The sequence below is a fragment of the Schistocerca serialis genome, chromosome 8 (genome assembly GCF_023864345.2).
Source record: "Schistocerca serialis cubense isolate TAMUIC-IGC-003099 chromosome 8, iqSchSeri2.2, whole genome shotgun sequence".
Classification (NCBI taxonomy): Eukaryota; Metazoa; Arthropoda; class Insecta; order Orthoptera; family Acrididae; genus Schistocerca; species Schistocerca serialis.
Genome location: NC_064645.1, coordinates 483,500,174 through 483,526,967, shown reverse-complemented (window position 1 = coordinate 483,526,967; position 26,794 = coordinate 483,500,174).

The window sequence follows — 26,794 nt, the reverse complement described above, 5'->3', positions numbered from 1 at the left end:
GGTTCCAGACCGAAGCGCCTAGAACCGCTCGGCCACGTCGGCCGGCCATCTCTATGTGTCCATTCTACTGCTTGCGTTCCTTAAATCAGTCACAAGGCAGCCTAAGCTACAGTGGTCAAAATAAAGTTGCATATTGTTTTGCTGTCAATACTGGTAATAATAAGAAACAAAACTGATTTTTGTCTGTCAGGTACAGCCATAATAAAAGAATATTAAAGAAGATAAACACATTTCCACTTGATAAACAAATATAAAAAATAAACCTTACTCAAAATTCCGCTTCAAACACTACAGTATCTTCTCATTGTCATCTTGCATAACACATGGTTTATGAACCAACTGGCCCTTCTCGTAATTGGGGACACTTTTGAATGTGGTTAGGTATACTCGTTATCAAATTGTCCGGATAAGCCTGTGGGATATTGTACCATTTCTCCACAGCGTCCGCTGTGATGCCCTGTGAGATCTCTGGTGGGACAGAACGACTGTAAATCTCTCGTTTTAGCATGGACCATGCACTCTCAGTGTAGCTGAGTTCTGTAAAATATGGAGGCCATTCCGACTGATTGTATCCTCCTCTAGGAAGGTTTTCACAAGGTGGTGATGAGTGGGACGCACATTTCGATCATCAGCATGCATAATGGTCCAACATGATCACCAAATGGTGATACAATGCGTGCGAGTGTGCTTCCACTATTGGCACATGGGGAGTCCTGCGCCATACATTACCTCAAAACATGATTGAAGAACCTTGTTGAAGTTGGTGTCTACGATAAAGTTAGGGTTTAAATATTCTCCTCGCTTCCTCCACACAGAAATATCAATGTATTGGCAGCGTGAAGAATGACATAGGTATCAGAAACGAGCGTTGTGTCTCATTGCTGCCTAGTCCACAAAGCGTGGTTTAGTGCCCATGCTACACTACCCTGTCTCCAAACCCGATTAAGAGGAGAAGTCTTGAGAGGTTTTCTGGCACGTAATCCTTGCTCGTGAAACCAGTTTCGTATCATTTGTGTAGATACCTGCATAGCTGTGGCTGTTTGGAATTGCCGCCGTAGACGTGTGCCATTGTGTTGAGGTTTCTGCTTGTTGTTATACGCAGATATTGATCCTGCACACAGGTTGTTTTTCTTCCGCGATCACCGAGCGAGGTAGCTCAGTGGTTAGCACACTGGACTCGCATTCGGGATGACGCCGGTTCAAACCCGCGTCCGGCCATCCATATTGTTTCCCATGATTTCCCTAAATCGGTTCAGGCAAATGCTGGGATGGTTCCTTTGAGAGGTCACGGCAGATTTCCTTCCCCATCCTTGACACAATCCGACCTTGTGCTCCGCCTCTAATGACGTTCATGTCGACGGGACATTAAACCCAATCTTCCTTCATTCCTACTTCCGCAGTCGCTTACGTGACGATCCTCAACTGATCCTGTCGCTAATAACTTGTTCCAGATTCTAGAGACATCACTTTGACCCACAGCGACATATGTTGCAACATTCACCTGTCTCAGAATGAGGCAAAGGTCCCGAGTTAGTCTCGGTCCAGCACACAGTTTTAATCTGCCAGGAAGTTTCATTCACCTGTCTCATTTCCTGTTCCATTATACAGACGACACGGTTGCCATGGACTGCACATGCTCCCTCTTTTACTCCCCTCACCGTAGAAACATAGAAGGTGACGCTAGAATTACATTACAAATAAATCAATGGACTGATATCATAGCATATATCTGGATCACGACGTTCAATATTACAGTTTCTGCAATATGAAACATTTATTTTGACCACCATCTCTTTAAAAACCATAACGTCTTGTTATCTGAGAACTTTCAGTTTGAACATTAGTAGTGTATTACAAATCATTTACAGTGTCTGCTCACTGGCTTTCAACGAGACCCGACATTAAAGCCATTAAATTTTTGTGTTGATTATGTGGCTGATTTATCACCAACACCTGTTGTGACACTTTCGTAAGTAGTGTTTCACTCGGGATATTAATGTAGTAACTCACTGGCATTTTTCCAGTTCTCACTAATAGATCGCTTACGCAAATGGCTTCCACTCTGCGGACGCATAACTATGTTACATCCACTCTCAAACCGTGTGCAGTGTCAAACAAGGCAACGCCGGAGTAGGCGACGGCTGATTATTTAAAAATGTCTCAATTGACGTGGTTTTGAGTATTCTGACATTTATTACCACGCTATTAGGTTCAAATGGCTCTAGGCACTATGGGACTTAAAATGTGAGGTCATCAGTCCCCTAGACTTAGAACTACATGAACCTAACCAACCTAAGGGCATCACACACATCCATGCCGAGGCAGGATTCGACCCTGCGACCGTAGCAGCAGCGCGGTTCCGGACTGAAGGGCCTAGAGCCGCTCGGTCACAGCGGCCGGCCACGCTATTAGGAACAGGTGCGGAAATTAATCTTTCATTCTCTGCACAATAGCGATGCGATCAGCCAATATAGTTCAGCTGGTAAGAACACCGCCCGCGGAAGTCAGTGGTATTGCTCCAGATTCCTGTAGAGGGCACAATTTGAATCACTGGTAAAGGTATTGTAACAAGCAGTCTCATATATCTTTAACGTTTTCTGCAACATTTTCCAAACTTCGCTGTACATACGAGCATCGGCTGTTACCGTAATGTAAAGCATTGCTTTTAAGCATAATACCAGACAATTAGCGTAATGACAATGTTCGCCATTCACGATTTTTGTGTGTGTGTGTTTCATAAGCGTCTACAACGTGATGCAAAAGAAACAAATAAATTAAAAATCAGATAATGTGTTAGCAGTAACACGATGGAGGTTTGCACAGAAACTGAAGTTCTTTTAATAATTAAAAACTATTGTCAGAATACTTACGTACATTTCCTACATCTAGGTTCTACTCAATTTGAGTGAGCGGTCTGCATAATGGTTTGTGTAGTAGCTAGTATAAGTACGTCTCGTCTGTCCATGGTATGTTTAACAATCAGCTATATTCCATTTGTAACAGCCATAAAATTTTGTGCGATATGACGCATGACACTTCTGCGAATCTCGCAGAACTTGCTGTGGCGGAAATACGTATGTTGTCAATAAATTTCTCTCACAATTAAAATAAAAACTAGTATCTTCCTGTGCATTTCATTAATTTGTAACATTTTTCATTTTACTGGCACTGTGAGATCACCCTGCAGCGTTTTATTTATTTCGTAGTCCAAATTCAAGCTTCCTAACGTAGTGACGGTTTCTTTGATTAGTTAGAACCTACAGTTAGGAGACATTAGTTTGGTGGTTGGATGCTAATTTTACGAGACAGATGGACGCTAATTCGTTTAAGAATGTTCAATATCATTTTGCGAAAGCCTCCAGATTGTCATTTTATGTCAAATGAAACGTAACCAGTTCCAGTTAAGAGGTCCGGTATGCAAAACTAAGGATATAGCATAGTGTGATATGTCTTTCAAGAAGTGACTGCTTGTAAATTGTGGAGTCAGGAGCGCAAGGATATTACATTTTCTGCTTGAAAATGGATTAAAACTGATGCAATTCAGCTAGCGTTCCACTGCGGCAATCCCGGACAAAGAGAGGGGCTTGTACGGGAACTGCTGATCTGGCACCTGATCACGTAGTCGTAATGATCCAGCAATTGGCGGTCAGCGGGTGGTGTAACGTCCCTCCTTTACATAACCAGCGTTTGCGGAAATGTGTTTGACCGTGTTCGCGTGCGCCTAATAGAAAGTAAAATTTGGCAATAGTATCGTTTCCGGAGGAAAATGTAACACCGATTAGTAAGGGAGAGGTTTACAACAAGTTATATCTGAGCACAAGATATTCCGTCTACCCTAGTTACTGTTAATTTTAGATCACGAAATAACAATGAGAAAGAATTTCAGTTATTGCTACACTCGTCATTAAACACAACGAAGTGAATATGGAATATATAAATCTCACACTAACTAACTCGAGGCCGCCTACTGTCGTTTTAAATAGTTATGAAATCTCACAGTAGCGTTTACTCACTCTTGCTAACTTGGGAATTGGCAATGAAACGTGAAATAAAACTTCAGTTGACTTTAAGATGGTTTAAATAAAAAAACTACCACTGAATACCAACACAATTGCAGCGCCGAAATACGAATCAGGCCAACACACGAGACAGCATCACAATCTTCCGTAAAATTAGCAAGTATGAATGATTGTTTTCTTTTAAATAAAATCTTTAGTTTGAACTGGCTAGAATTAATTTAGTTTAAGGTAATGGAACTTACTTCTGATCTGCAGGAATAACATTGCCTCTAAGCAATATTTATCTCAACAGTGAAGTTACTGAGGCGCATTAAAAATACTTTTAATTCTGTTTTCAAAATTATTAAAAAATATGGAAACCAAATGGCTGTGAAATTAGTTTTAATATATTTATTTCTTTTCAAATAAATGACACTCGGATTGTTTCACTAACAGAAATGGACGTGGAACCTTCTTGGTAATAACGACTTGGGATAACTATTAGGTTAAACTTTCTAGGTTTGTGCAGTAAATATTATTAAAGCTGAAAGTTCACCAATATCACTGGGTAATGCCGTTACAGTTCTAAAAAACGTGAAGTATGTGGAATAGTCTTAACAATCGTTTGTTGTGAAGAGATGAAACCGCAGCCATCGTCAACAAGGCTGCAGCAGCTCCAAACAAAATTTGCGAACACAGGTTTACTTAGCACTGGCCATCGGCCGAGCAGGATCTCGATGTGAATGGAGCTGCCTTTTCATCTGCCCACGCTCGTCACTTGCTATCGTGCCGCTAATTAAAACATCTCAGTATCACACTGACTCAGCACGCAACACGTGCGTCCGATCATATCAGAGTCTACAGTCAAAGCGCTTGCGCAGCGCGCGCGATCTGACGTCACATCGTACGCGTCCAGAGACGTCGCTACATAGTGCGCTTTGCCACGCACCCGTAATATTTCCCTAATCAGCACTGACCCAGCATAAATTACAGTTAATTACGTTACTAATTACACATGTCAATAAACATTCTTTGTACTTACAAATATCTTTGAAGGTTTACAAGAAAATTGAAATAGGTTATTTATAGTACATAAAGGAAATAAATAAATAAATTCCTAAGTCTCTGTTACAGTGTTACATTGGTTTTCCAAAGGATATTTATCAGTATCACACCGTAAATGCTCTGTCTGAGTGCAGCATTTGTTGGCTAGACTACCGATAACGAACCAGTCAGATGTACGCTAAGATCTCATTCCTGGCTATGCCCTACCTGTTAGGAATGTCAGAGCCAGCATCTGTAGAGCAGAGCACAGCATCTGGTGCCAGGGAATTTTGCCCAGCCTGCGGCTGGTGGGCTGGACTTAATGTAATCTTTGTGGTCACAAACTACTAGGCTGGCGTCTGAGGGCTATTGGTGTTTGCAGCATTTTGCAGAGGAGTGCTAGCAGCAGGGAGCGGAAAATGACCAACGAAAATGCTTGCATTCTATTTTTGTAGGTGACAGCTGGAAGGCCTGAATGTACAAACAATTTATTGAGTTGCTAGGTGCTCGCAGAATCGGAATCCAGGCGGCAGCCTTGAGGGGAGTAGGAGGCAAGTCTTGACTTCTCGGTGGTGGAGCTAATGTTTTCAAGTGTTCAAAATTTCTGAAGTTGGGACTCAGAGATCGTTCATGGTAGACGTAGTTACCTTTCCAAGACGGAAAGTCTATAAGAATTCGATAATGCCTTCCCCTTCGTGCGTGAGAGATTTTGCACAGTAGTTTTTCGCGTTTATAGATGGGTGTTATAGGTTATAGTTAGTTAGTTAGTTGGTTGCGTGTTCCATTGATCAGTCGCACGATACGGTAGCCGTTATGTCGAACGTGTCAAGTGCACAAGCAATGCACATATGAATCGGTCCATTGATAGTGACCGGGCCAAATATCTCACGAAATAAGCATCAAATGAAACAACTACAAAGAGCGAAACTCGTCTAACTTGAAGGGGGAAACCAGATGGCGCTATGACTGGACCGCTAGATGGCGCTGCCATAGGTTAAACAGATATCAGCTGCGTTTTTTAAAATAGGAACCCCCGTTTTTATTACATATTCGTGTAGTACGCAAGGAAATATGGATGTTTTAGTTGGAGCACTTTTTTTCGCTTTGTGATAGATGGCGCTGTAATAGTCACAAACGTGTAAGTACATCGTATCACGTAACACTCCGCAAGTGCGGACGGCATTTGCTCCGTGATACATTACCCGTTTTAAGATGGACCGTTTACCAATTGCGCAAAAGGTCGATATCGTGTTGATGTACGGCTATTGTGATCAAAGTGCCCAACGGGCGTGTGCTATGTATGCTGCTCGGTATCCTGGACGACATCATCCAAGTGTCCGGACCGTTCGCTGGATAATTACGTTATTTAAGGAAACAGGAAGTGTTCAGCCACATGTGAAACATCAACCACGACCTGCAACAAATGATGATGCCCAAGTAGGTGTCTTACCTGCTGTAGCGGCTATTCGGCACATCAGTAGCAGACAAATTGCGCGAGAATTGGGAATCTCATAAACGACGGTGTTGAGAATGCTACATCAACATCGATTGCACCCGTACCATATTTCTATGTACCAGGAATTGAATGGAGACGACTTTGAACGTCGTGTACAGTTCTGCCACTGGGCACAAGAGAAATTACGGGATGATGACAGATTTTTTGCACGCGTTCCATTTAGCGACTAAGTCTCATTCACCAACAGCGGTAACGTAAACCGACATAATATGCACTATTGGGCAACGGAAAATCCACGATGATTGCGACAAGTGGAACATCAGCGACCTTGGCTGATTAACGTATGGTGCGGCATTATGGGAGGAAGGATAATTGGCCCCCATTTTATCGATGGTAATCTAAATGGTGCAATGTATGCTGATTTCCTACGTAATGTCCTACCGATGTTACTACAAGATGTTTCATTGCATGATAGAATGGCGATGTACTTCCAACATGATGGATGTCCGGCACATAGCTCGCGTGCAGTTGAAGAAGTATTGAATAGCATATTTCATGACAGGTGGATTGGTAAGAACCATACCATGGCCCGCATGTTCACCGGATCTCACGTCCCTGGATTTCTTTCGTGGGGAAAGTTGAAGGATATTTGCTATCGAGATCCACCGACAACGCCTGACAACATCCGTCAGCGCATTGTCAATGCATGTGCGAAAATTACGGAAGGCGAACTACTCGCTGTTGAAAGGATTGTCGTTACACGTATTGCCAAATGCATTGAGGTTGACGGACATCATTTTGAGCATTTATTGCAGATGATGTGTGTGAAATCTTATGGGACTTAACTGCTAAGGTCATCAGTCCCTAAGCTTACACACTACTTAACCTAAGTTATCCTAAGGACAAGCACACACACCCAAGCCCGAGGGAGGACTCGAACCTCCGCCGGGATCAGCCGCACAGCCCATGACTGCAATGCCTGAGACCGCTCGGCTAATCCCGCGTGGATATTGCATTAATGTGGTATCTACGGGTAATCACGCTGTAACAGCATGCGTTCTCAGAAAATGATAAGTTCACAAAGATACATGTACCACATTGGAACAACCGAAATAACATGTTCAGACCTATATACGTTCTGTATTTTAATTTATAAAAATACCTACCTGTTACCAACTATTCGTCTAAAATTGTGAGCCGTATGTTTGTGACTACTACAGCGCCGTCTATCACAAAGCGAAAAAAGTGCTCCAACCAAAAGATTCATATTTCTTTACGTACTACACTAATATGTAATAAAAAATGGGGGTTCCTATTTAAAAAATAACGCAATTGATATCCGTTTGGCCCATGGCAGCGCCACCTAGCGGGCCAACCATAGCGTCATCTGGTTTCCCCCTTCAGGCTAGACAAGTTCCGCTCTATGTAGTTTTTTCGTTTGACGCTTATATATATATATATATATATATATATATATATATATATATATATATATATATATATATATATTACAATAGAGAGTTAAAGATTAATATTTCTATTATTTACCCCATTCCCTTACATGGCGCTAAATGTATATACTATATTTATAGATTTATTTATTCCTATTCAAGAATTTATCTATGGTATAGAAGGAGTTGTCACGGAGATACGATTACAATTTATTTTTGAAGCTACTACTGCTGTCTGTCAGACATTTTATTTCATCTGGTAATTTGTCGAAAATTTTTATGACAGCGTATTTTACCCCTTTTTTTGTGGTACTATAATCATGAATGTCACTGTTACTTTTGAACTGGTCCATGTTGTTGATACCAAATTTCATTAGTGAGTAAGTGTACTGTGAGGCTGTTGTAAGATTTCCCAATCTTTGAGAAAGATGCCTACAAGATGCGCGACTATGAACCCCACACATTATTCTAACCACTTTCTTTTGAGCAGAGAATGCTTTTTGTCAAAATGTTGAGTTACCCCAAAATATTATTGCGCATGGCCTGCTCTTTAGGAAGAAGTGTCGTACCAAATCGCGTAGCCATTAGCTATGTAGTTGTCCTGTTTAAGAAATGAGACTTTTAGAGGCCTGACTAAAGCCAGTACATTTTTGTGGAAACTCGAAGTGTCTTGTTATTGTGTGGCATATCACCGAATGAATTTCAGTGTTATCCTACTTCGTCCTTGTGTAGATTACTGGCGTATATAAAGTAAGCTGGCGGAAAGACACAATCAATGCTTTCTCTGGGCGACAGAAACAGAAATACTGTCGATGACAGTGTTGCTAAAGCAGAATTACTAAACACAGCCTTCCGAAATGCCTTCACCAATGAAGACGAAGTAAATATTACAGAATCCGAATCAAGAACAGCTACCACCATTAGAAACTTAGAAGTAGATATCCTCGTGGTACTGAAGCAACTTAAATCATTTAATAAAAGCAAGTCTTCCAGTCCAGACTAAATACCAGTTAGGTTACTTTCAGAGTACGCTGATGCAAAAGTTCCATACTTAACAATCATATACAACAGTTCGCTCAACGAAAGATCGGTACCCAAAGACTGGAAAGTGGCACAGGACACACCAATATTCAAGAAAGATAGTAGGAGTAATAGGATGAACTGCAGGCCCGTAACATTAACCTCGATCTGCATGTGGATTTTGGAACATATTTTGTGCTCGATAGGAAATGGAACACCTAAAGTAGTAGATGAGTTTTGCTATTTGGAGAGCAAAATAACTAATGATGGTCGAAGTAGAGAGCACATAAAATGTAAACTGGCAATGTTAAGGAAAGCGTTTCTGAAGAAGAGAAATTTGTTGACATCGAGGATAGATTTTAGTGTCAGGAAGTCTTTTCTGAAAGTATTTGTATGGAATGTAGCCGTGTATGGAAGTGAAACATGGACGATAAGTAGTTTGGGCAAGAAGAGAATAGAAGTTTTCGAAATGTGGTACTACAGAAGAATGCTGAAGATTATAGTGGACAGATCACGTAACTAATGAGGAGGTACTGAAGAAGGGATCGGTTGGTAGGACATGTTGTGAGGCATCAAGGGATCTCCAATTTAGTATTGGAGTGCAGCGTGCAGGGAAAAACCGTAGAGGAAGACCAAGAGATGAATACACTAAGCAGATTCAGAAGGATGTAGGTTCCAGTAGGTGCTGGGAGATGAAGAAGCTTGCACAGCATAGGGTAGCATGGAGAGCTGCATTAAACCAGTCTCTGGACTGAAGACCACAACAACAACAACACAACACGGACTTAGAAAACGTCGTTCTTGTGAAACATAATTAGCTCTTTACTCACACGACAACTAATTTCAAATTGATTCCGTATTTCTAGATTTCCAGAATGCTTCTGTCACTGTATCACACAATCGGCTTGTAGTGAAATTGCGTGAGTATCGTGTCAATTATGTGATTGGATGCGTGATTCCCTATAAGAGAGATTAGTGTTCGTAATAATTGACGCGAAGTCGTCGAGTAAAACAGAAGTGATTTCTAGCGTTTCACAAGATAGTGTTCTAGGCCCTATCTATATAAACGATATAGCATATAATCTGAGCAGCCGTCTTCGGTTGTTTGAGATTATGCTATTGTTTATCATCTAGTAAAGTCATCAGACGTTCAAAACAAATTGCAAAACGATTTAGAAAAGATACCTCTATTGTGCGGAAATTGGCAGTTAACCCTAAATAATGAAAAGTATGAGGTTTCACATATGAGTGCTAAAACGAATCCGTTAAACTTCGGTTACACGATAAATCACGCAAATGTAAAGGCCGTAAATTCAAACTAAATACCAACGAATTAAATTTGCGAACAACTTAAAATCGAAAGAACACGTAGAAAATGGTGTGGGGAAGGCAAACCAAAGACTGCATTTTATCGGCAGAACACTTGCAAAAAGTGAAAGAAATACTAAAGAGGCTGCTTACACTACGCTTTTCCGTTCTCTTTTGGAGTACTGCTGCGCATTGTGGGATCCTTACCAGATAGGATTAATGGAGTACATCGAGAAATTTCAAAGAAGGGCAGCGCGTTTTGTATTGTCATGAAATAGGTGAGAGAGTGTCACGGACATGGTACAGGATTTGGGGTGGACATCAGTCACTAACACAAAGGCGTTTTTCGTTGCGGCGGAATCTTCTCACGAAATTTCGATCACCAACTTTCTCCTCCGAATCCGAAAATGATGACACCGACCTACACTGGAAGAAACTATCATCATAATAAAATAGGGGAAATCAGAGCTCACACTAAAAAATATATGTGGTCGTTTTTCCGCACGCTGTACGAAATTAGAATAATAGAGAATTACTGTCAAGGTGGTTCAATGAATCCTCTGCTAAACAGTTAAGCGTGTTTTGCAGATGTAGATGTAAATGTAGATGGGCGAAAGAGGCTGGCAACCAAATGGAGACCGTTGATTGTGAGTAAGCAGTGGACGTTTTACAGTCTACAGTTCAGACCTCGAAAAGTTCCTGAATCCATGGCAGTTGAGTATTAAATCGTTGATTTTGGAAGACAAAAAGTTAACGTCACTCAAGTCAAAGCCAAACTAACTACTCTGTGAATACCGCAGCGTGTCAATTATATTTTGATCCATGAATCAACGTTCCCTAGTTCATCTTTGGAGCTTAGAGTATGAGGATTCCGGCCGTGGTCACGAATAAGACTTCGTGGGATGACAGGAACTCTGCGAGCATGAGGCGAAGAAACATTTGAACATGCAGCTCGCATAGCAGCCAGAGCAGTCCAATACAGTCGTTTCATCCCACCAGAAGGACCAAATGTTTAGTTCTATTATGATTCGTACGGGGTGTCATACAGGGTGTAACAGTTGTAACAGTGCAGATATTTTTATATGTGGTAACTTAATATATGCACACAGTGTGTTGCTTACTTTTTCTCTGTGTCAAGCAGTCTATCCACAAACACTTCACAGACGCCACGACCTGATGTTTTCTGCACAGTCTTAACTGCAATACTAAGTGGCCTACACCTGTCAGTATGGACTAACCATTTTGCATCCACGTTTCCACACTTCTATACCTGGTCTGCTGCCTAGGGGAAAGTATGCATTAATAGCTTGCTCTTGACACATTTACTAACCAGCCTTGTAATATATGACTTGTGATAGCTATAATTATTATTCTGCAAATGACGCAAATACTGATGTGATGTTGATCAGTACACTTTCCTCAGTCACCAGTAGAAATATCTCCACTTTTACGCCTTACATCCTGTAACAGCCTCCAATCTCGTTACACATTACTAAATGTTCTTCATTTCATTATTTGGTCATTACCGCAACTTGTCTTAAGAAAGATCTTAAGCTATACAGGGCATATACACTGAAGAGCCAAAGAAACTGGTACACCAGCCTAATATCGTGTAGAGCCGCCAAGAGCATGCAGAACTGCCGCATCACGACGTGGCATGGACTCGGGACTAATGTCTGAAGTAGTGCTGGAGGAAATTGACACCTTGAACGCTGCACGGCTGTCCATAAATCCGTAAGAGTACAAGGGGGTAGAGATCTCTTCCGAACAGCACGTAGCAAGGCATTCCAGATATGCTCATTATTGCTCATGTCTGGGGAGTCTGGTGGCCAGCAGAAGCGTTTAAACTCAGAAGAGTATTCCTGGAGCCAGTCTATAGCAATTCTGGACATGGGGGGTCGCATAGTCCTGCTGGAATTGCCCAAGCCCACCGGATAGCACAGTGGACATGAATGAATGCAGGTAATCAGACAAGATGCTTACGTACGTGTCTCCTCTCAGAGTTGCATCTAGACGTATCAGGGGTTCCATATCACTCCAAATGCACACGCCCCACATCATTACATGGCCATAACCGGCTTGAACAATCCCCTACTGACATGCTGGGCCCATGGATTCATGAGGTTGTCTCCATACCCGTACACGTCCATCCACTCGATACAATTTGAAACGAGACTCGTCCGACCGGGCAACATGTTTCCAGTCATCAACAGTCCAATATCGCTGTTGACGGGCACAGGCGAGGCGTAAAACTTTGTGTCGTGCAGTCATCGATGATACACGAGTGAGCCTTTAGCAACGAAAGCCCATATCGATGATGTTTCGTTGAATCGTTCGCACGTTGACGCTTGTCGATGGACCAGCACTGAAATCTGTAGCAATTTGCGGAAGGGTTGCACTTTTGTCACGTTGAACGATTCTGTTAAGTCGTCGTTGGTCTCATTCTTGTAGGATCTTATTCCGGCCTCAGCGATGTCGGAGAGTTGATATTTCACCGGATTCCTGATATTCACAGTACACTCGTGAAATTGTCGTACGGGAGAATCCCCACTTCATGGCTACCTCGGAGGTGCTGTGTCCCATCGCTCGTGCTCGGACTACAACGACACGTTCAGACGCACTAAAATCTTAAAGACTTGCCATTGTATCACTAGTAACAGATCTAAGAACTGCGCCAGACACTTGTTGTGTTACACAGGTGTTGCCGACCGCAATGCCGTATTCTGCCCGTTTACATGTCTCTGCATTTGAGAACGCACGCATATACCAGTTTGCTTGGCGCTTCACTGTAATAAGAAATGGTTCAAATGGCTCTGATGACTATGGGACGTAACATCTGAGGCCATCAGTCCCCTAAAACTTAGAACTACTTAAACCTAACCAACCTAAGGACATCACGCACATCCATGTCCGAGGCAGGATTCGAACCTGCGAGCGTAGCGGTCGCGCGGTTCCAGACTGAAGGGCCTAGAAACGCTCGCCCACAGCGGCCGGCACTTCACTGTAATACCCAGAGATTCAAATGAAAACATCTCAGCTAATGAGTTCCATGAATTCGACTTCTGAGGGTTTTGTGTCGGTCTGTGTGGGACGGGAGGCTGGTGGGGGGGGGGGGGGGGAGGGGGGGGAATTTGGATTCGGTAGTACTACCTAAAGAAGCGTCGTCAACGCAGTTGTTGCTGTTTCCTGTTTTACAATTTCCTTCTGGTGTGGATAGTGAGTTTTCTACTTCCACCAGAATGGTTTTGGGGAAGATTTACCGGTACTACTCTTGTTTCTCATATCACAAGAAATTCGCTGGGACAGACATGGAAGCCACAGTCTGGCGTTACAGTCCGAAATATAGCAGAAATATCCTCAACATGAAGACTGATTTGAAAGCGGTAGTACTATATATCCTAGTAGTAATATGCTCTTGCTGTCTTCCAACTTATGAACTGATTTACACAACCAATGGGAAGGAGTGTACAGTTTAAAGTGGACTGCGAATCACGAAGCAGTGTGGCATTTTCGCATGCACAAAGGATTGCCAGAGGTGAGAGAGAGGGTACAAAATTCCACGATCAACCGGAGAATGGAGCTTTAGATTTCTAATCAGACGCCCACGAAGCCATCGATACTGTTTTCCATTGAAACAGCTCTAATTTATAGAGTATTTTGTATACAAGCAGTGCTCAGGAACTATGTTGATTACCTGACGATCTCACAAACTGTCTTCTGCGTGTGTAATGTATTACAGCATCTTGCTTCGCGTAATCTGCTTACTTTGTCGTTTGCACAATATTACCCAATTCCAATTACTTTATCGTTCTAGTCGCGCTAAACAGCACTTTTCTCGTCGCTGGTGACATAATTTGAATAGTTAGAGTATCATCCGAGTTCCTTTAATATTACTTATAAGCTGTGCAAAACCCATGGAAAACTGCCACAAAACACTTTATAATTTTTTTTCATTTGTTGACACAATCACTTTTTTATGATTGTTAATGTAAATAAATTACCAAAAAATCTTACAAAACCTTTTTTCTGGATAGAAAAAAATTCTTCAACGCCGTGTTAGCTTTTCAGAGGTTCTTTTTTTACGCAAAAGAAGAAAAAGCGGTTGCACACCGTTGAAGGTGCATCTTCAAGTGGAAGTACACTACTGGCCATTAAAAATTGCTACAACACATGCTACAGACGCGATATTTAACCGACAGGAAGAAGATGCTGTGATATGCAAATGATTAGCTTTTCACAATATTCACACAACATTGGCGCCGGTGGCGACACCTACAACGTGCTGTCATGAGGAAAGTTTCCAAACCGATATCTCATACACAAACAGCAGTTGACTGGCGTTGCCTGGTGAAACGTTATTGTGTTGCCTCGTGTAAGGAGGAGAAGTACCTACCATCAAGTTTCCGACTTTGATAAAGGTCGAATTGTAGCCTATCGCGATTGCGGTTTATCGTATCGCTACTTGCTGCTCTCGTTGGTCGAGATCCAATGACTGTTAGCAGAATATGGAATCGGTGAATTCAGGAGGGTAATACGGAACGCCGTGCTGGATCCCAACGGCCTCGTGTCCCTAGCAGTCGAGATGAGAGGCATCTTATCCGCATGGCTGTAACGGATCGTGCAGCCACGTCTCGATCCCTGAGTCAACAGATGGGGACGTTTGCAAGACAACAACCATCTGCACGAACAGTTCGACGGCGTTTACAGCAGCATGGACCATCAGCTCGGAGACCATAGCTGCGGTTACCCTTGACGCTGCATCACAGAACGAGCGCCTGCCTTGGTGTACTCAACGACGAACCTGGTGCACGAATGGCAAAACGTCATTTTTGCGGTTGGGTCCTGGTTCTGTTTACAGCATCACGATAGTCTCATCCGTATTTGGCGACATCGCGGTGAACTCACATTGGAAGCGTGTATTCGTCCTCGCCATACTGGCGTATCACCCGGCGTGATGGTATGGGGTGCCATTGGTTACACGTCTCGGTCACCTCTTGTTCGCACTGATGGCACTCTGAACGGTGGACGTTGCATTTCAGATGTGGTACGACCCGTGGCTCTACCCTTCCTTCGATCCCTGCGAAACTCTACATTTCAGCAGGATAATGCACGACCGCAGGTCCTGTACGGGCCTTTCTGGATACAGAAAATGTTAGACTGCTGCCCTGGACAGCACATTTTCCAAATCTCTCACCAATAGAAAAAGTCTGGTGGCCGAGCAACTGGCTCGTCACAATACGCCAGTCACTACTCTTGATGAACTGTGGTATCGTGTTGAAGCTGGATGGGCAGCTGTACCTGTACACGCCATCCAAGCTCTGTTTGACTCAATGCGCAGGCGTATCAAGGCTGTTATTACGGCCAGAGGTGGTTGTTCTGGGTACTGATTTCTCAGGATCTATGAACCTAAATTGCGTGAAAATCTAATCACATGTCAGTTCTAGTATAATATATTTGTCCAATGAATACCCGTTTATCATCTGCATTTTTTCTTGGTGTAGCAATTTTGATGGCCAGTAGTGTAACGTTTCACGTCGTAAGACTAGAGAGAATGTACGACGTCCCAACACTGTTGTAAACCAATTAGTTGCGCAACCTATTAAAAGGTTGATCTTCGAATAGGGAAACTGGAAATTCTACACCGTAGGCTGGGTGTCGGAAGCGTCAAAAACTCATGCTCCAATAAAAAATCAAAGCTCTGTTATAATAGACTGAGGATCAAACGCAGTCCAAATTAAAAGAGGAGTGCACTTAGCACATGCGAGGTCTCCATCAAGTGGTTGAAACCACAGTTTGTGCAGATCATTAACAAAACTGTGCTGCGACAGTGATGTAGGAGCTATGAAAGTTTAAGTTGGTCATCCGGAGATAGGTTGTTGCAACCTGCTATTGACAGTCATCTCGAGTGCGCTTTTGTGACAGTCGCACAGTAGAAAAGGACTCTGAGAGCTACAAATACGAACTGGAAGGAACTTTCGAGATTTTATGAATAATTTTTGAAAATTACAGTAACAATGTGTAACCTAAGCTGTGGTGTCCTAACTTTAAAATAGTGTGTACTTTTTATGAAACGGTGATAAATGGTTTCAGCCACTTTGGCCATTTTCATATGCTAAGAGCGGCGTTGATAACCATGCGTTGGTTGACAAAAATTATAAACAGTCAGTCACTGTGTAAGATGTATGTTTTTTGTAGATGTTATTGCATGTCTTAATATTTGAAAAGGAAAATGATATATATGAAGAACTGTGGTCAAAGAAACAGTTGTTAAGCAACAGTATCTGTGTCTGCAATCGCAGCGCTGTAGAGTCGTAGAATCTTTGACAGTCAATAGTGGATATCTGCGGTGTGCAGCAGGCGGTGATTCGTTGAGTGTACAGTGTAACGCATGGACGCACTTTTTGGACTATGTGAGTAACAGATTTATTAAGAGGAGGAATGATGAGTCAGAACAATGGCTGGATAGCATACGGACATAAAATAATTTTGGAAGTGAAGGACAAATTATTATTTGATGAGATAAAATGTTTACTTTAATTTTTGTAGACTTGTATTTTTGATCCATTTTATCCTCGTCACAGTTAAATGCAATTAGATTAAATGCAAACAGCAACATAGCAAGAATCCGCAACAGCTAAAAAAATACTGCTTAAAACTAACTACAGTTGGTCCAGCGATTAGATTAGATTAGATTAGATTAGTTTTTCGTTCCATAAATTTTATTTAATCGTAAATGGTCCAAAGTTCCTTTAAGTTCTGATTCTTATATTGGATCACCCATGTCTTTTGATGCGTGTTTCTTCTTCTATCACGACATCAATCAAGTCTTCCCCCTTGCTCTCTTCTCTGCATTTAACTGTGGAATTCCCACTGCACTCTTAATGATACCGCCCTTACTTATAATTTCACCATGGTTGTTTTGACTTTTGTATGTGCTGAGTCCTTCCTTCCGACGATCATTTCTTTTTAGATTTCTTCACATTTGTCATGGAGCCATTTCGTTTTAGCTTCCCGGAACTTTCTATTTATTTCGCTCCTAAGTGACTTATATTTTTGTATTCCTAAAATTCCTTGAACATTTTTGCACTTCTATCTTTCGTGGATCGGCTGAAGTATATGTATTATCCATGCTTTCTTCGCAGTTACCTTCTTTCTACCTACAGTTTTCTTTCCAACTTTTGTGACTGCCCTTTTTAGAGATGTCCATTCCTCTTCAACTGAAATGCCTACTGAGCTATTCATTTCCGCAGTATCTATAGCCTAAGAGAACTTCAAGCGTATCTCTTCATTTCTTAGTACTTCTCTATCACACTTCTTTGCACATTGATTCTTGTTGACTAGTCTCTTAAACGTCAGCCCAATTTTTATCATTTTAATTGTGATCTGAGTCTATATCTGCTCCCACATACGTCATACAATCCAATATCTGATTTCGGAATCTCTACCTGCCCATGACATAATTTAGCTGAAATCTTCCTGTACCTCCTGGCCTTTTGCAAGCAGACGACCTGCTCTCGTGAATCTGGAACAGAGTACTCACTATTACTAACTGGTATTTACTGCAGAATTCAGTTAGCCTTTCTTCTCTCTAGTTCTTCCTAACGAGCCCATATTCTTCCGTAAACCTTTCTTATACTCCTTCCCCTTCAACCGCATTCCAATCCCCCATGTGTATTAGTTTTTCAACTCCCTTTAAGTACTGTATAAAGTTTTTTAAAATTTGTCAAGGAACAAGAGTGGCAAGATGTGTATAGTGCCGACAATATAGATGATAAATAAAATGCTTTCCATAACACATTTCTCATGCTCTTTGAGAGTTGCTTTCCATTAGAACATTCTAAACAGGGTACTAGCAGTAATGGACAGCCAGGTTGGCTGACTAGTGGGATAAGGATATCATGTAGAACAAAGCGGGAATTATATCAAAATGTTAGAAGTAGTCACAATCAAGCTACAGTAGCCCATTACAAACAGTATTGTAAGGTGCTTAAAAATGTTATTAGCAAGGCAAAAAGTATGTGGTATGCAAATAGAATAGCTAATTCACAGGATAAAATTAAAGCCATATGGTCAGTTGTGAAGGAAGTGTCTGGTCAGCAGCAGAAGGTTGACGATATAAAGTCAGTTTGCAGTAAAAATATTTCTGTTACTGATAAATCAGATATATGTACAGTATTTAACAACCATTTTCTGAGCATTGCTGATGAATTGAATAAAAATTTAGTATCTACAGGAAATCATATAAATTTCTTAGCAAATGCCTTTCCGAGATTGACGTCTGAAATACTCCTCTGTGATACAGACAAGAGGGAGATTGAGACAATAATCAAATCACTGAAGACTAAGGACTCTCATGGCTATGATGGAGTGTCTAGTGGAATATTAAAGTACTGTGCTGCACATGTTAGCCCTGTATTTAGCCATATTTGTAATTTTTCCTTTAGGAATGGTCAGTTTCCTGAGCGATTAAAGTACTCAGTAGTAAAGCCGCTTTATAAAAAGGGAGAAAGGGATAATGTAGATAATTTTAGACCTATTTCTATGCCGTCAGTGTTTTCAAAAGTTATCGAAAAGGCTGTGTATGTAAGGTTAATTGATCATTTTATATCACACGATTTGCTATCAAATGTACAGCTCGGCTTTAGAAGTCGTTTGACAACTGAAAATGCTATATTCTCTTTTCTCTGTGAGGTACTGGACGGGGTAAACAAAACGTTTTGAACGCTTGGCGTATTTTTTGAATTAACAAAGGCATTTGACTGTGTTGATCACACAATATTGCTCCAGAAGTTGGACCATTACGGAATAAAGGGAGTAGCTCACAGTTGGTTCACCTCTTATTTTAGCAACAGGCAGCAAAAGGTCATTATTCACAATGTTGATAACGGCTGTGATGTGGGATCTGAGTGGGGTACTGTCAAGTGGGGGGTGCCCCAGGGATCGGTGTTGGGGCCGCTCCTGTTCCTTATTTATATAAGTGATATGCCCTCTAGTATTATGGGTAACTCTAAAATATTTCTGTTTGCTGATGACACTAGCTTGGTAGTAAAGGATGTTGTGTGCAACACTGACTCGGTTTCAAGTAGAGCAGTACATGACCTCAGTTCATGGCTTGTAGAAAATAAACTAACGTTAAATCACAGTAAGACTCAGTTTTTACAGTTCCTAACACACAATTCAACAAAACCTGACGTTTTAATCTCACAGAACGGGCATATGATTAGTGAAACTGAACAGTTCAAATTCCTAGGTGTTCAGATAGATCTTGTTCAAAGACTTAATACTGCCATTTTCACTATTCGAACAGTATCAAAAGTGAGTGATATTTCGACACGTAAATTAGTCTACTTTGCTTATTTTCATTCACTTATGTCGTATGGTATTATGTTTTGGGGTAACTCTTCCCATTCTAGAAGGATATTTTTGGCTCAGAAACGGGCGGTTCGGGCAATAAGTGGTGTGAGTTCATGAACCTCTTGTCGACCTATTTTCACGAGTCTGGGTATCTCGACATTGGCCTCTCAATATGTATATTCCTTATTGTCGTTTCTTGTTACCAATATTAGTTTATTTCCAAGAATAAGCAGCTCTCACTCGGTTAATACTCGGCAGAAATCAAACCTTCATTTGGATCGGACTTCTTTAACTCTTGTGCAAAAAGGTGTGCAGCATACTGCTGCATCCATTTTCAATAAGCTGCCACTCGAATTCAAAAATCTTAGCAGTAATCCACGCGCTTTCAAATCGAAACTGAAGAGTTTCCTCATGGGTCACTCCTTCTACTCTGTCGAGGAGTTCCTTGAAAAATTAAGATGATTCTCATTCTATTGCTGATAGTGTTAGCTTAAACTTATGGACTGATTTTCTTTCAGGTTCATGAACATTTATTTTTATCTGTTATTACTTTTTATGTTGTAAGTTCATGTACTGACACGTTCCATGACCTTGGAGATTTGCTCCTCTATTTGGTCCTACGGAACTTGACATTTAAATAAATAAATAAATAAATTCATTATCCTCATATACTTTGTCTACCTCATCACTCTCTGCTTGCGACATCGGCATGTATACCTGAACCATCGTTGTCGGGGATTTCCAAGAATAAGCACCTTTCTTTCGGTTAATTAGATTAGATTTTCGTTCCATAGATCCGTGCTGAGGAAATCCTCGTGGATGTGGAACATGCCAATTTTTTTATTTTTTAGCTCAAATAACAATATTAATAGTATGAGTATACACAATACATCATTTTTAAAGGTGAAATAACAATACTAATAGAATGAGTATATACAATACATCATTTGTTTGTATTAAAAAATTCGTCAATGGAGTAGAAGGAGTTGACCACTAGTAAGTCTTTCAGGTTCCTTTTAAACTGATCTTTATTTGTAACAAAACTCATTGAAGATGAGTGTTCCTAAGTAGTGGACCCCTTTTTGAACTAAAGTAAGTGCTTTCAAGTCCTTATGCAGATCATTTTTGTTGCTGGTATTGTATGTATGAACTGAGCTGTTAGTTGGAAAAAGAGATATATTATGTAGGACAAATTTCATTAAGGAGTAAATATACTGAGAGGCAGTAGTTAGTATAACCAGTTCTTTGAAGAGGTTTCTACAGGACATCCGTGAATTTACTCCACAAATAATACGTATGACACGCTTTTGGACTGTGAAAACTTTTGTTTGACTTGAAGAGTTACCCCAAAATATTATACCATATGACATTATGGAATGAAAGTAGGCGAAGTATGCAAGCTTTTTCATTTTTATGTCGCCTATGTCTGCTAACACTCGAATTACAAATACAGATTTGTTAAGGCATTTCTGCAGTTCTGTGGTGTGCTCCTCCCAACTGAATTTATTATCAAGTTGTAAGCCCAGGAATTTAAGACTGTCAACCTCTTCTATCTGCTCTTCTTCATACTTTATGTATATGCTGAGTGTAAACCTCTTACAGGTTCTGAATTGCATACAGTGAGTCTATTCGAAGTTTAATGTCAGTGAGTTGGCTTTAAACCATTTATTAAAATCCATGAAAATATCATTAGCAGATCTTTCTAGAACTACACTCGACATACTATTTATTGAAATACTTGTGTCATCTGCAAACAAAACCAACTCTGCTTCGGGCAGTGTAACTGATGAGAGATCATTAATGTACACAAGAAAAAGCAATGGTCCTAAGATGGATCCTTGTGCGAGACCACATTTCTTCCCATTCTGATGATGACTGATGACTTAATTCACTAGTCCCTTGCACTGATGCCCTTTGTTTTCTGTTAGCGAGCTATGACTTGAACCATTTTGCAGCACTGCCCGTGACACCATAGAATTCTAATTTATTTAAAAGGATGTTGTGGTTCACACAATCAAATGCCTTTGACAAATCACGGAAAATACCTGCTACTTGTAATTTGTTATTTAATGAATTAAATACATTTTCACTGTAGGTGTAAATAGCCTTCTCGATATCAGAACTCTTCAGAAATCCAAACTGCGTTCTTGATAATACGTTATTTGTGGTCATATGGTTGAGAAGCTGCCTGTACATTACTTTTTCTAAAAATTTTGAGAATACTGGCAAAAGTGAAATCGGTCTGTAGTTTGATGGTATCTCTTTATCCCCTTTCTTGAATAGAGGCTTAACATCTGCATATTTTAGCCAGTCAGGAAATATCCCAGTTATAATTAACTGGTTACACAAGTAACTTAGAATTGTACTAAATTCACAAGAACATGCCTTAATTAACTTTGTTGATATTTCATAATAACCACTAGAATGCTTTGTTTTTAAATATTTTATTATGAAAGTTATTTCTTTTGGTGAAGTGAGTAACATATTCATGTACCTGAAGCTATCTGTAAAGACTCGTTTCAGATATTCAAGGGCATTTTTTACTGATCCTGACGATCCCAATCTATCAGTAACGAATATAAAGTACTTGTTAAATAGATTTGCCACACTATGCCGATCGGTTACTTATGTGTCATCTACCCTTAATGCTATTTGCTCCTGTTCCTTTCTGGTTCTACCAGTCTCCTCTTTCACTATATCCCATTTTGTTTTTATTTTTTTCCCTGACATTGCTATCTTCTTCTCGAAGTGCATTTGTTTAAATGTCTGAATTACTTTTTTTTAATATTTTACAGTATTCCTTGTATTTAGCTAAATCATCAGCATTGGAGCTATTCTTGATCGACAGACAGATTTTCCTTTTTGTCTTACAGGAAATCTTTATTCCTTGTGTAATCCATGGTTTTATTATAGACTCCTGTATAATTTGAGTAACTTTTAGAGGAAATTTTGTTCATAATCTTGACGCGGAATGCGAATGAAACACGAGTCGACCTGTAAGTACTGAAATTTCAGTTAGGAATCAATTTAGACTCTAATATGAAAATTCATTTAATACAATAACTTCCATGGTACAGTAAATTAACTCATAAGAGCAATCAATAGAATAATTATCAGAAACTCGACTGTAACGATAGTGAAGTGGACCGGCAATAAAATTCTACAAAAACAAAAATAAAATTTTAACTCATCAGATAATACCTTGTTCTTCATTTCGAAACCTTTTTTATGTCCGTATGCTATCCAACCATTGTTCCGAGTTATCATTCCTTCTCGTAATAAATCTGCAACTCACATAGTTCCTAAAGTGCGTCCACGCTTTACACTGTACACTCCACGAAGCCTAACCTGCTGGAAACCGCAGGTATCCACTGCTGACTGACAAAGATTCTACGACTCCACAGTGCTGGCATCTTGGATAAAGATACTGTTGCCTGACAACTGTTTTTCTGACCAAAGTTCTTCAAATATATCATTTCCCATTACAAATATTAACACATCCAATAACATAATAAAAAATAGCCATATTACAACCGTCTCCATAGACGAGATGTCTTTGCAAAAAATATAATTTTATGTTTTTAATGGAAATTATTCTGTAGAGAAGATAGTTTTTACATAGTTTAAGTAACTAAAGTTGCTATAATCATTATAACAACACTTACAGCATGTGTGATTATCACTCACCGTAGGGTTACTGTCATAATTACGATGTGACGGTTGTTATTTGACAAGACCATACCTGGCAGACATCAGCTTCCTTCCCATGGTACTAGCACCTATTTTCATCTCAAGTTTACTGCTTTTACATGACTGTCAGTCATGTAAGTTAGAACCTCTGGAACAAGTTCATAATTATTCTGCGACAACGAACGCAGACGTTATACCAACCCAGCCGCGAAAACTTCGCCTAATGGACCATGCTTCCGAGAATGATTAAGAACGAACACTGTTTTAAAATTGTATGCTTTGTCGGTAGCATCAGGTCCGTTTTTCAAACTCCCATGCGACCGGAGAATAATGGAACATTAGACGGCCGGTGTGCGCCGAGGTAATCCCACGACGGCTCGCTGTAAGCTGGGCGATATTTCTCGCCTTAAGCCGATATACAGCCACGGCTGCCGCATCTGAATATCCGGATTGCGTCGGCGCGAATATAATCACCACATTAAGCGATATACGACTTGGAAACACGCAGCTGCATCCCAAATTCACAAACACAAAGTTAGCGGCGTCATTGCGATTCTGCTTGTTACGGTAGCCCACGTGGCTTTGTATCACAAGGCTGGAACGTCTGTGGTGGTACATCAAGGCGATGTATTTCGGGCCTCAGATCAAGACTAATGAAATGCATTGTTCCCTGTGATTTATGCGAGATCTATCTTTGCTAGAACAAAATATTGTAATTTACGAATCGTGCATTAAGATGCAATAAACAAGCAGATTTCATAAAAATAATTTTGATCACTGAGAAGAGACAAGATCTGGGAACTGGATTAGTTCGATTGTTTTAAAGTAATAACGGTACACTTTTATATAATCTTTTCATTATTCTTCAAGGCTCGCAAAATAGCGTTTGATTTTGCGAATTCTAATTATTAAATAATACCTATAACCCTTTCTAACTCCAGAAATTCTCATCATTAATTTAACCAGTCTTAAAGAATTTCAAATAGATCAGCGTAATCGTGCAGTTCGATGCAATGGCGACTGTTAATAATTTGCGTGTACTTCTCTCGACTGATGGTTTCGGACTCTATAAACAATGAATTACTCATTGTATGCCTCTACGAAAGGGAAATCATAAGTTGGGCACGGGCGTACATTTGATTCTTATTTGTAACTTTGTGTCATCTGGGATGAAAATTCCTTATTAAATTACCACTTAACATTTTATTAAAAACCTACGATTGGATTTTAAACCACGATGGACGACGAAAAACGTTCGAGACATCACAATTGCTTACGTAATAACTGCCTGAAAAAACGTCTTGGTGTTGATGACAATATGAGATAGCACGATTGATATCTTTTTATAAGTCTTCTGACTGCTTGGTTGCGGCACGCCATGAATTTCTCTCCCGTGCCAACCTTTTCATCTCTGAGTATCACTCGCAAACTACGTCCTCAATTATTTGCTGGATGTATTCCAACCTCTATCTTCCTCCAAAGCGTTTACTCTCTACATCTCCCTCTAATACCGTAGAAGTTGTTCCCTGAGGTCTCAGCAGGTGTCCTATTATCCTGTCCCTTCTTCCTGTAAGTGTTTTCCATTGCTTCTATCGTTGCAGATTCTGCGGAGCATCTCCTCATTCCTTACCTTATCAATCCACCTCATTTTTAACATTCTTTTGTAACTCCACAATTCAAAGGCTTCGATTCCCTTCTGTACCTGTTTTCCCACAATCCGTATCTCACTACCATACAATACTGTGCTCCAAACGTACATTCTCAGAAATTTCTTCCTCAAATTAATACAAATGTTTGATACTAGCAGACTTCTCTTGGCCAGGAATGTTCTTTTTGCCAGTGCTAGTCTCCTTTTTTTATGTCGTTGCTTTATTCGTCACGGGCTATTTTGCTGCCTAGGAAGCAAAATTCCTTAATGTCGTCTACTTCGTGATCACCAATCCTGATGATTTTCTTGCTGTCGTCATTTCTGCTACATCTCATTACTTTCCTCTTTCTCCGATTTACTCTCAATCCATGTTCTGTGCTCATTAGATTGTTCATTCCATTCAGCAGATCCTGTAATTCTTCTTCACTTACACTGAGAATAGCAATGTTAGCAGCGAATCTTATCACTGATGTCTTTTCACCCTGAATATTAACCCCACTTCTGAATCTGTTCTTATTGTTGTCATTACTTCTTCCATGTACAGATTGAACAGAAGGGCCGAAAAACTGAATCGCTGCCTTACATCCTTTTTGAACTGAACATTTCGTTCTTTATCTTCCACTCTTATTGTTCCCTCTAGGTTCTTGTACATATTGTATTTTACCTGCCTTTCCCTATAACTTAGTCCTATTTTTCTCAGAATTTCAAACATCTTGCAAATTTTACATTGCCGAACTCTCTCTCCAGATTGATAAATCCTATGAAAGTGTCTTGATTTTTCTTTAATCTTGCTTCCATTATGAACCGAAATGTCAGAAATACCTCTCTTTACATTTCCTAAAACCAAACTGATTGTCATCTAACAGATCCTCAATATTCTTTTGTATTTTGTTCTTGTAGGCAACTTAGATTCATGAGATGTAAAGCTCATTGTGACATAATTCTCGCACTTGTCGGATCTTCCAATTTTCGTAATTGTGTAGATGATATAGTTTCCTAGATTGTGATGGTATATCGCCAGACTCATATATTCAGTAGACCAATGGAATTAACGTTTTGTTGCTGCTTCCCCCCCCCCCCCCCCCCCTTCCAATGATTTCAGAAATTATGATGGAATGTTATCAATCTCTTCTGCCTTATTTAATCGTAAATGGTCCAAAGTTCCTTTAAGTTCTGATTCTTATATTGGATCACCCATGTCTTTTGATGCGTGTTTCTTCTTCTATCACGACATCAATCAAGTCTTCCCCCTTGCTCTCTTCACTGCATTTAACTGTGGAATTCCCACTGCACTCTTAATGATACCGCCCTTACTTATAATTTCACCATGGTTGTTTTGACTTTTGTATGTGCTGAGTCCTTCCTTCCGACGATCATTTCTTTTTAGATTTCTTCACATTTGTCATGGAGCCATTTCGTTTTAGCTTCCCGGAACTTTCTATTTATTTCGCTCCTAAGTGACTTATATTTTTGTATTCCTAAAATTCCTTGAACATTTTTGCACTTCTATCTTTCGTGGATCGGCTGAAGTATATGTATTATCCATGCTTTCTTCGCAGTTACCTTCTTTCTACCTACAGTTTTCTTTCCAACTTTTGTGACTGCCCTTTTTAGAGATGTCCATTCCTCTTCAACTGAAATGCCTACTGAGCTATTCATTTCCGCAGTATCTATAGCCTAAGAGAACTTCAAGCGTATCTCTTCATTTCTTAGTACTTCTCTATCACACTTCTTTGCACATTGATTCTTGTTGACTAGTCTCTTAAACGTCAGCCCAATTTTTATCATTTTAATTGTGATCTGAGTCTATATCTGCTCCCACATA